The sequence below is a fragment of the Gouania willdenowi genome, chromosome 24 (genome assembly GCF_900634775.1).
Source record: "Gouania willdenowi chromosome 24, fGouWil2.1, whole genome shotgun sequence".
Lineage (NCBI taxonomy): Eukaryota > Metazoa > Chordata > Actinopteri > Blenniiformes > Gobiesocidae > Gouania > Gouania willdenowi.
Genome location: NC_041066.1, coordinates 19209273 through 19219998, shown reverse-complemented (window position 1 = coordinate 19219998; position 10726 = coordinate 19209273).

Below are 10726 nucleotides of genomic sequence, written 5' to 3'. Positions count from 1 at the left end.
AGCTGTATTGGTGACATAGTTTAAACTCTGATCAGCCCTTCTTTGTCCCTTTCAGGCTCAGATCACATACTCACGGGAATGTTTCCATCGAGGGTCTTTATCTTTTTGTCCACTACAGAAAAAAGTAGATATCCTGAGCAAAGAAATCTCCACACAATACTGTATTGATCCATGCTGGAAAGATTTTATCCAGCAAAGCCCTCGCCAGTCGCCACAGGCTTCTTACAGACTACAGCAAAAGAAAGCAAAGAATAAAATGCCATAATACCTCCCTGGTTGAGCCTTAACACTAATAATCTCAGTGTTCATTCAAAACACATGATGGCCCTTATAGTTGGAGGGAAAGGAAAAGACTTCTTTTTGATAGCTGTGTGGGTGAAGCAACGCAGGAGTTACACTGATTATTTTCTGAAGCTAACAAAGCGTAATTTACCAAATCTGTGAAGTGGCATTAGGAGGAATTTGAACAAAAAAGGCTTTTTGGGCTCAGTTATTACCAAGCTTTTAATATGTATTCACAGTATCGATCCATGTGCGTCTAAAACAGTGGTTCTCAACCTTTTCAGCCCGCAACCCCCAAAATAAAGGTTCCAGAGACCAGGGACCCCCACTGTACCTGAAGGTGGTTGAACACAGACATGAACATTGAAGAACAGTCATGTGGAGACAGGACCATCTATAAGGGGGAATAAAGGGCAGAGATTTTTGGGGTCCATCCATAAAGTCAGCAAAATGATGGTCCATTGTTCTATGAATCTGTGATAACCACATTTATTTATTCATCTGAATAATATCCACTGTTATCCAGGAAGTTAATTATCATTATTTGCCCCTAGTATAGAGTCATTTTAAAGATTTAAATCCTTGTTTTAATCAGAAATTTTAAAAAGGGGTAAAAGTGACCAAAAATGGTGGAAACTGTGGTTAAATGGGATTTTAAAAACCACAGAAATTGCAATTGCAAATTAGAGTGGCCAAAAATAGACATAAAAATCAGTCAATATTGGAACAATTAGTTTAAACTGGCAAATAGTAGGCATGTCAAATCATGAATGCGGTTAAATAGGCAAAAAATAAGCATGAAATATGGTGAAAATAATGTGACAATAATGTTTCAACATATGCGACATTAAGTGGGAAAAGTGATGGAAAGGGTTTATAAGTGTACAAAATGTCTTTTAAGTGGGAAAAATGAGCAGAAAAGGCAATGAAATGGGAAGTAATGTAGCAAAAATGCATAAAAAGGAGCAAAAATATGGCAAGAAAAAGTGATTCAAATAGGTTAAACTAGGCAAGGCCTGTAATTGCAAGGCTACTCCACTTAAGATGAGCTTTTCAGAAATGTAAGCATCAAACTTGTACAATAAATATTCGTAGAGATGTTGGTTTTTGACATTTGACGCAACCTTGACTTTGAGATTTTTGGCTCCAAAAAAGGTCGACTGCACTTCCTTGACTTTGCCCCATGAGATGACATACGTGTCATTAGTGCTGCATTAATAGCCTAGAAGGAGTTCCACGACAAAGGAGTTGAGGAAGAAAAATAATAAATACTCTTATGATAACAATGTATTTGGCAATTTTCACATGCCACATACAAATGTTGCAAGTTTGGTGTAGTTGCAGAAAAAAAAAAAAGAGTACAAGTGAGCAAAAATAGGCTCGAATTGTTAAAATAACAATATTCTTAGTTTCTGAAAGGCATCTGGCGACCCCCTCCCAGTGTCTCGCGACCCAAGATTGAGAACCCCTGGTCTAAAAGACACTTTAGATTCATTTCACACTCCTAAACTGTTGCGAGATGAAAACTACGAGTTGCTTCTACAATTCAGACAATCTCACGCTCACCATGAGATCAGTTCAGAATGCAATAAAGACAAAAGGCAAAACAGCGTGGAATTAAATGTACAGTCACTCCATCTGAATTACAATGCTATCATTGTCATCTCTGATGTTGGAATTATACGCTCTATCTGCTGGGAGAAGATGTTTTTTGCCGATGAGCATTTATATAAGTTTGTGCATGCGTGTCTGCATATATTCTGCAGTACGCCAAGCACACAAACAAGTCCTCCCTGCATTCTCATATCAAAGGATTATATTTAGTATCAAAGTATTCACACCAAGGTCACTGCTCGTGTGTCAAATAGTAAACTTTCTTCGAGAAGAGTCCTGGCCACATGTGCAGGAATATGTAATGTGACACAAGCTGAAAACTGAACGCTCTAAATGTGATGGAAACTCCTTTGGGAGTTGCAGTAAGTGCTGAAACTTCCTTAAAAAATGGGAAATTTTCAATGGCCATCTGTGCTTAAACAAGGAAACTGTGTAATGTTGTCAAAATGTCTTCATGTCCCATTTGCATTTATAGTCGTTAAGTGGACCGAGGCATTTTTTATTTATTTTTTTTAGTATTTATTATAAAAAAACAGAGGATGGCTTGAAAAAGCTTAGACGACACCAAAGTCATTTCAAGGATGAGATCATGGGTTTTTTTTATATTGTAACCAAATAACAGTCCAATATTCCATCATTGATCTGTTGTAGTAATGAGAGAGAAAAAAAAATCCTCTGATCCTCCAATGATGGTTTCAAAATAAAACGTAGAATATCTGGACTTCAATGCAGTCATTTTACAATGACACGTCTAGTTTTATTTTTGTTCTATTCCAAGTTATTGGCTTTTCTACTCTTTGTCAGTCACTAAACCGAAGATTAAAGTAGAAGCTAAAGCTAATGTTTAAAAATTGTTTTCGCCTTTTTAACTATCGTCACACAAGTTTTGAACTATTCGTTTATTCCCCACCAAAGCTAACTTCAGTGCCTTCTATTCCCAAAACTATTAATATAAATGTACTTTTACAATGCCATTGTGTAGGTTAGGTTATTACTAAAGATAGTAAATGTATTTCAATAAAAGCTGATACAATGACTTATTACTGCGGCTACAACTTTAAATAACGAGTAATTCTACAATTCAAACATGTCTTATAGTTGGGAAAATATTTCCATTGAATAACTATCAGTGTACACCAATAAATCACTAAAAACAGTATGTACTATTAGCACAGATAAGCTGTGAATATGTAAACAGCAGTCACGTGGAAGATTAGCTAATGTGAATCTAACACAACCTACACTAGCCATGCTAATGGGGTTAGCTATGCTATGGGCGCTACGCTAATGTTTCTCAAACTACACGTCTATAGTTAGTAGTAGTAGTTACCAAATGTTTAGAGGTTTTGGGGCAAGATATTGATCCAGTAGATTAGAAACATCAGTAAAGATGGAACTGAACAACACTTGGCAATTTTAATGAAAGCTAACTACCAGTAGCTAACGTGATGCTAAAACACACACAAAACGGACAAGGATCCAATATCTAAGAGCCTAATGGGATTTTTATATTAATTAAAATGGTTTAAACTACAATTGTATCTCTTTTTTTTTCCAAGTATTTAGTTACTATCCTAAAGTTGGAGGTTGGGTCCATATCATGAAATTTAGATTTTAGGATAATCTTAAAATGTGGTTAAAATATTACTGCAACAAAAACAACAAAAAGAGCTTTAATTGAAAACATCTAGTTCTGGACCCGGACCTCAGATAAACCGGACCATAGTTTCAGCACTTCCTGTGCGCATGCGCAGTAAGCCAAATGCTGGTAGTCACTGGCGGACCCAAATCCCTTCTAGCTATAGTTCTGTCAGTTTTATTTTAGCCCTAACCCTAGCCCAGGAAATACCCTAAAATGTTTCTTTTTTTTCATATATGTATTTTTAAAAGTGGAATTTGCCGTGTTAAAACGAAAAAAGATATAACTCAGAAGTGGGATTCGAACCCGTGCCAGTGGCAGGAAGAAACCTTGAGTCTGACACCTTAGACCACTCAGCCATCCTAACACGGTAATAACATGGCCACGTGTAAGTGCCGAAACTATAATCTGGTTTGTCTGGGGTCTGGGTCCAGAACTCTAGACACGACGATATGGCTGTTGCTATGGTTCCGGACCCCAAACAAACCGGACTATAGATCCGGCACTTCCTGTGTGCATGCGCAGTAAGCCAAATGTCGGTAGTTCCGTCACTGCAGGACCCGACCCCTTTTAGCTATAGTTCCGACAGTTTTATTTTAGCCCTAACCATAGCCCAAGAAACATAAGTTTTTTTTTTTTCCGTATATGTATTTTTAAAAGTAGAATCTGCTGTGTTAAAATGAAAAAAGATATAACTCAGAAGTGGGATTCGAACCCGTGCCAGTGGAAGGAATGAGTCTGACACCTTAGACCACTCAGCCATCCTAACACGGTAATAACATGGGCACATGTAAGTGCTGAAACTAAAGCCCGGTTTGTCTGGGGTCCAGGTCCAGAACTCTAGACACTACGAACATTTTATGGATGTGTTTAAGGGATATAACAAAAAACAAAACAAAAAAAAAATCGAATTTAAGTGTGAACTACATTTGGGGCTGTTCCAAATTTGCTTTAATAGCTGGAATAACCAGTTACAGCTAGTGGCTTTCTACATGTTTCTACAAAGAAAACAAACATACATTACTGAGTAGCTCACGATTGTTCAAGTGCACTCACAGCTAAACACCAGCGACGAGTGTTTATGAGGAGCGGGCTGTGATGGTGCTGAAGCTGTGTATGGCCTAATGCCACATCTGTCATTCATTTGGTGCTTTTATCTGCAGCATCTTGAGTGCATTCATTTAGCATGAGCCCTAGAAACTGGAAATAAAGGTCAGAACCCACTGTTCCATCAGCAGCCCAGCTACACTCATTTCATTATACACAAAAGAGGACTGGTAGTCTCTTGGACGCGTGGGTGAAATAAATATATACTGTAATCTACTCACAAAAAAGAAAGAAAAAAATTTGTTTTTTTTGGTGGAAAAACATCACAATAATTTTTTTTTTTACAATCAGTTCCTAAAAGTTAACTTCAAAATTTAATTGCTATTCTATAGAATTTACTCTTCATTCTAATTATTGCAGCAAAGCTATCGTCGTAACACGCAAGAACAAAAATTATTGATTTTCAGGAGCTTTCAGCACTAAATCTTTAGTTTGTTGTGCTTTTCCAGCACCAACGTGTTGATCATTTTCCAAAAAAACGCTGCTTTCCAAAGATGGACTTTCAGGTAAATAAACATGCTTTTGCGTTGAAACTAGAAAAAGAGCAAAGTGCAGTGCAGACGGAGAAGAAGGTGCCATTTATTTTATATTTTTAAAAGACTTCCTGCAACAGCCACAAGTGTATAAACTATAGGAAAACTGTTCATTAATAATATAACCTTGCAGCTAAAACGTCAGGCTCTGTTCAGTTTATTGCCAAAAATACTACTTAACATGATCTCAGACGTAAAATAAAAGGTCATTTATTATTCATATTTTCTTATCCCTTCAAGAAATGTTTATATTAGCTAAAATGTATCTCCCCAACTCTAAATATAGGAATTAATTTTATATATACACAAGAGAGAACTGGTAGTCTCTTGGACCAGTGGCTGAAATAAATATATACTGTATTATATATTCATTAAAGAAGAAAAAAATGTGTTTTAGCAAAAAAAAACATCACAATAAAAATACTTTTCGCAATCAGTCCCTTAAAGTTAACAACAAAATCTTTTGTAATATTTGGTATTGTATAGAATTTACTTTTGATGCTAATAATGCAGCAAGAAATGAAAAAAATTCCAGTTTTATCCCATTTGATATTCAGGAGCTTTTAGCGTTAAATCTTTGGTTTGTTGTGCTTTTCTAGCAGCAACTTCTTATTTGTTTCACAAAAAAGATAAACTTTCAGATAAATAAACATTTTGAGACGCAACTAAAAAGAGAGCAAAGTGCAGTGCCAATTATTATTATTATTTTAAAGACTTTCTGCAACAGCCACAAGTGTATTAATAAACTATAGGAAAATTTGCTATGGAAACTGAATTTAGCCATTGCTAGTTGTGTTAACTTTGCATCTAAAACACAATCATAGACACATGAAAAAATGCTATAAATGTGTTTTCTCATCCCTTTTAAGAAATGCTTATATCAGCTAAAATTTAGCTTTCCAACCCTAAATATTGGATTTTTTGTTGTAATTTGTATAGATTTGTATGTACTGTTCATTTTGCTTAAGTTCATTAAAATATATAGAAAAAAAATAAAAAAAATAATTGTATAAGTTAATATTAAAGCCTGGTTTGCTATTGCGGATGACCATGAAAAAAATCAATACTAATGTGTTCTCCTGTATCGATGACACAAAGTGTGTGTTCATGTGTTGTGTTACTATAGTAACTACAGTATAGTATAGTTCAAGGTTATTGTTGAGTTTGAACAGCAGGAGTTTTGATCTGAATAGAGAATATTAGCATATTAACAATCCTAATACATTTGTTTGAAGACACCCACTCTAATTTATTTCTTATATTTGTATTATTAAAAACTTGTGTACATATACGCATGTGAACAAAAGATCTGTTAGATCCCACACTTTTAAGAACTAAAAAAGTATTTATTAATAAGTTTCACACACCCCGCGCCCTTTTTAATTACAAATATGATGTGTTTTCACATTAATTGTCCACTTGAGTGTGCATTAGCGTTAATGAAGCAGCAAGAAAGTAGTCCTTAAAATACAAGTGTTTCATTTTAACACTGTTTTGATCATCTTAAAAATAAAATGTGCCTTAAAAGTAACAAAATTATGAACATGGTCATTTGTAATTGTTCTAAATACTTAGCTTCACACTTGGCAACACATTTAGATAACATTTACATTATTTAACATTTACCCATACACACATATTGTTGCTAATTACATAACATATTGTTTTGTACTATTATATTAACTTCCATCCTGAATGTGATGGGAAAATGTGTAAAAAATGAGCTAAACATTGAAAATATATCACCCAATTTTTACATTCAGCACCTTTAGATGAGTGTGGATTGCTGCCAACTGCTTATGCCTAATCTGTATGTATATATGCAGGATTGTGACAACGAAGCAACTCTTCTGTGACACAATATTAGGCAGGTGGAAACATTATGGCTGATCAGTTTATGAACATGTGACTGAGGATTTGACTGGAACGACGACAACACAAGTCGCATAATAATTAGTTGAGGGAAGAGTTTTTAAACTGCACGAACAAAGTAAATGAAACGTCTGACTTTATTTTTACTTATTTAATATGTGAGACTTCTCCAGCATTCTGACCACCTTGCATTGTAGGTAGAGGCTGATGAAAATTGCTCATCTGAAGCTTGTTGAAACATTGTAATAAATAAATAAAGAAAAATCTTCTCTTAACATTTGATTACAAGGCAACTCTTTAAGTTGCTTCAGGCTAAAAGTTCCAAGTGTTAAAGAGCACTAGCACCACCTATGGAAATAAATAGGAATGGCGTGGAAGTGATAAAGTAACTTCACTTTAATGTAAACAAAAGAAAAAAATAAATAAACTATATCATTAGTTATGAGCATGGTGAGTTCAAAAGGCCAAAACCACATTTAATTGTGTATTTATTCTGTGTTGCCATGGTGAAACAAAAACAAGTAAGGAAAACCTCACTGGGGCATAAATGTGGAACTTTAATAAAGTAGTTTGTAGATATTGATAGCCAAATACTCATTTTTGTATTTTTTTTTGTGTGCTATTTTCTTTCTTAATTCACATGAAAACATTACAAAAATGTACGTTTGTGATGTTATTTTAGCTGTGAAGACTTATTTTAACCAGTAGGTGGAGCCACAACTTAAAACACTCTCTGCAGCAACGTTTAATGCACAAAACTCGTGCACAGTGCAAATATAGAATTTATTTTTTGGAACACAATTTAGAATTGTAGAGATTTTGTTTTTTATCGTCATTGAGGAAGCCAGAATTTAAAAAAAAAAAAAAAAAAATTTATCACTTATCTGCATGTATATTTACATGAAATCATACTTTACATACATTAAAAAAAAAAAAAAAAAAAGTCATAATTGATTATTATTGCACAGGTTTGTGATACAATATTTTAATCATCAGTTCATCTTGTGTCATACCAGTTTCTGACTCGGCATCCTAACATTTATTGTATTTAATTTTGTGAAAACAGTAAAACAGAAAGTCATATTTACATTACACTGGGTTTACCAGTCCTCCTCTTTTATTTTGAAGTACAGATAGCTTATTGCTCACTGTCAAATGTTGAGGAATTTTGAACTTGCCAACAAGGGGGTCACATTTGAATCACAGTATATGGAGACAATTTGTGCCATATTTATTGTCAGCTGTGTTTATGAAATATGTGATTTTTATTATTAATTTTAGGTCATGCATTGTTTTAAAACAGTCACATGGGGGCAAAGTTTTGTCTTATTTTCTGAGTGAGGCCGTCCAAAGCACTGAAAGACTGAACAGGATCAGCAGGTATAGAATAGGGCTGGGAGATATATAAAGATATATTACATTTTCTATTTTTGATAATATTGATAATTACTATATCACCTGTATATTATATAAAAGCTCATTTTGTTTTAAAACACTTGTTTTAGTAGCCACTGCTTCGACAAACAGCATTAAAAAGCACAGTTTGATGGACTTTTAAGTGCGTCCTAACCCTGACCTTCCCTGAATAAACAGGTCTCACTCACTCACACATGCTGTCCAAGGAAAAACAAGCCAAAAGTGACATATTGTGCAGCTGTTGTGGCATTTTGCATCAACAAATGTAATCCTAAATTGTCTTTCTGGTCTGACTTCATTTAAATTAATATTATCAAGATGTATATCGTATATTACCAATTGGACAAAAAATATTGAGATATGAGAATTGGTCCATATCGTCCAGCCCCAGCGTAGAGAAGATCTTTTGGTTTAATGTACTTTAAATATGATACAAAAGGAAACAAATCCACCACAGGAGTGACAGTTTTATCAAACGTATCACATAAATAGAAAAAGTTCCTCCACCTTACAGTCAGAGAGAGTTTGTGGGAGGGAGAGTCTGCTGGTGGTGGTTTTATTGTGAAAGGGCTCAGGTGTGGCACACAGGTGGGATTTCAGGTTCTCCACTTTGACAGGAAAAAAGTACAGCCGGTAGCCCCCAATACTGTTATGTAAACAAAGAAAAACTGGGTTTTATGTAACAATAGATGTGTTTTATGATAAGACTGTACATATGTAACTAATTAACATACCTATAGTGAACTGGTCAGACCAGATCAGGCCAGATCCAGCTTCTTCTGAGTCTCAGACAATTTGTTCTGCAGTCGTTTCTTCCTCCAGTCCAGGAACTTCCTCCTCATCCTGTTCGCCTGCCAACCCGCCACGAAGCCCGCAGCGAAGGACACGACCACGGCGACCTGCAGCGTCCTCTCCGATATGTCTGCCATCTTCACCTCTGGTTCAATGTCTGACACTCACACACAAAACAGCCGCTTCACACGCAGCGTGGGCTCACGCGCTGCTCAGACCGTAATCTCGCGATACAACAGCAAAAACCGGTAGTGACGTAGTCCGTTTATGAATTGTTTTTCTTTTTAAATTAGTTCAAGTTTAGTTTGAATTTGATATTCTAATAGCTAATAATGTTTTTTTGTTTTTTTTTAAACTGTAGAAATAAAAATAAAATAATTGTAATTATATATTATATATTCTAATAAAACATGGGTTTTTGACTATGGGGCGCCAATTGTAAAAATGCGCATTGCTAAAATGACAGCAACTTTTTGCCACATTTAGCAACAAATCGTGTTAGAAAACGTGTGTGGATTATTTTTATGTTACTTTTGACCAGATGTACAGCAATATTTGTGATATTTCTTCCTCGTAAAAATATGTTAAATCGAAATCTTATTTGTAAATGCTATATCTAAACAGTGAATATGCATATTAGCTAAATACTTAGTTTCATCCGTGACATTTAGATTTAACATTTAGATTTACATTCAACATTTACATTTATTATTCAACATTTAGATTTACATTTAACATTTACATTTATTATTCAACATTTAGATTTACATTTAATATTTGCATTAATATTCAACATTTAGATTTAACATTTATATTTAATATTCAACATTTAGATTTAACATTGACATTATATTTTTACGAGATCAAAAATATCACAAATATTGCTGTAAATGTAATGTAATGTAAAGGTTTGGCCTGATGGTGGTGCTAGAAAAGAGCCCAAGGTTTCATTATCAATGGGTTATTTATGTATTCATAAACAAAGTGTCTGACACACACAAAAAAAAACAAAAAAAAAAAAAAAAAAATTGATCAACAATCTTCTAAAAATCATTTTCTGGAGGCAAATATCCCCGAGGGTGAAATGTGTTTGAGGATAATAACCGATTACCAAACTGAACACTGTCTCCAAATGAATAAATATTGAATAAAAGCGGCTCAGTGAAGGTGGTGTTCACTCTGTGGAGAGTGTGTGTGTGTGTGTGTGTGTGTGTGTGGCTCAAATATCACTGCGAATCAGGCTCAGATTGTCCTGAAACTTTCAACATGGCTGCTGCTTGGTTCAAAGGTGTGCAACGTCGGATTTGTTTGGACTGCAATGATTCCATTCATGAATGATTTCATAAAATTGTCTTAAAGGTGCAATATGTGAGGTTTGCAAGCAATTCCTGCCACCACTAGGTGGCAAATTACTGACTAAAACTGACACTTCCGCCATATCCAGTCCTGACCACTGAATGTACAGGTGACA